Here is a 735-nt window from a genome sequence, read left to right as displayed (position 1 = left end):
TGAGGAGAAAACAAGAGAGTTAAGGCTGAAGAATCAAGGTCCATAGTCCAACTCGACCGCACACTCGACCAGACACTCGACCGTGTGCTGAGAAGGACTCAACCGAGTGGAGAATGCACGAGAGAAGCCAGCTCGACCAGCCACTCGACCAAGCACTGGTCGAGTTGACCGAGCAGTTGACTGTTTTGACTTTTTGTATTTTTAGGGCTTCCACCTCATCTCCTATATAAGGCCCTTGTACCTGCAGCCACCAAAGAGTCCAGCTTTTTAGAGAGTCTAAAACCTAGTTTTTACCTTTTTTAGATTTATTCCTTTTGCACTTTCTTTTATTTTTAGATTTTGTACTTGTTTAAGAAAGAAAGACTAGATTCTTGTATTTTGTTGGTTTCATAACTTTCAAGATATTAAGATTTCGAGTTTCATTTCTTCATCAATATTGTAGATCTCTGTTTCATCTTTCTAATGATGCAAGTTTCAATATTTTCTGGGTTTTTGACTTATTTCACCATGTGTTCTTGTGAGTAGTTTGCTTAGGACCTTGAGGATGGGTTAGGATGGGTTGATCTTGTGTTTTATTTGATTTGGTCAAGCTTGATTGTTGTAGATCTCTTCTAGGCTAGATGTTCTTAATGCTGATCCTATATCTGAGAAGGTAGGGTTTGATTTCAAGCATCTTAGCATCACACCAATGTTTAAGGAGCATAGATAAGGCTAGATCTAGAGCTTACCATTAGG

This window comes from Camelina sativa, chromosome 19, assembly GCF_000633955.1.
Source record: "Camelina sativa cultivar DH55 chromosome 19, Cs, whole genome shotgun sequence".
Classification (NCBI taxonomy): Eukaryota; Viridiplantae; Streptophyta; class Magnoliopsida; order Brassicales; family Brassicaceae; genus Camelina; species Camelina sativa.
This window is presented reverse-complemented; position numbering follows the sequence as displayed.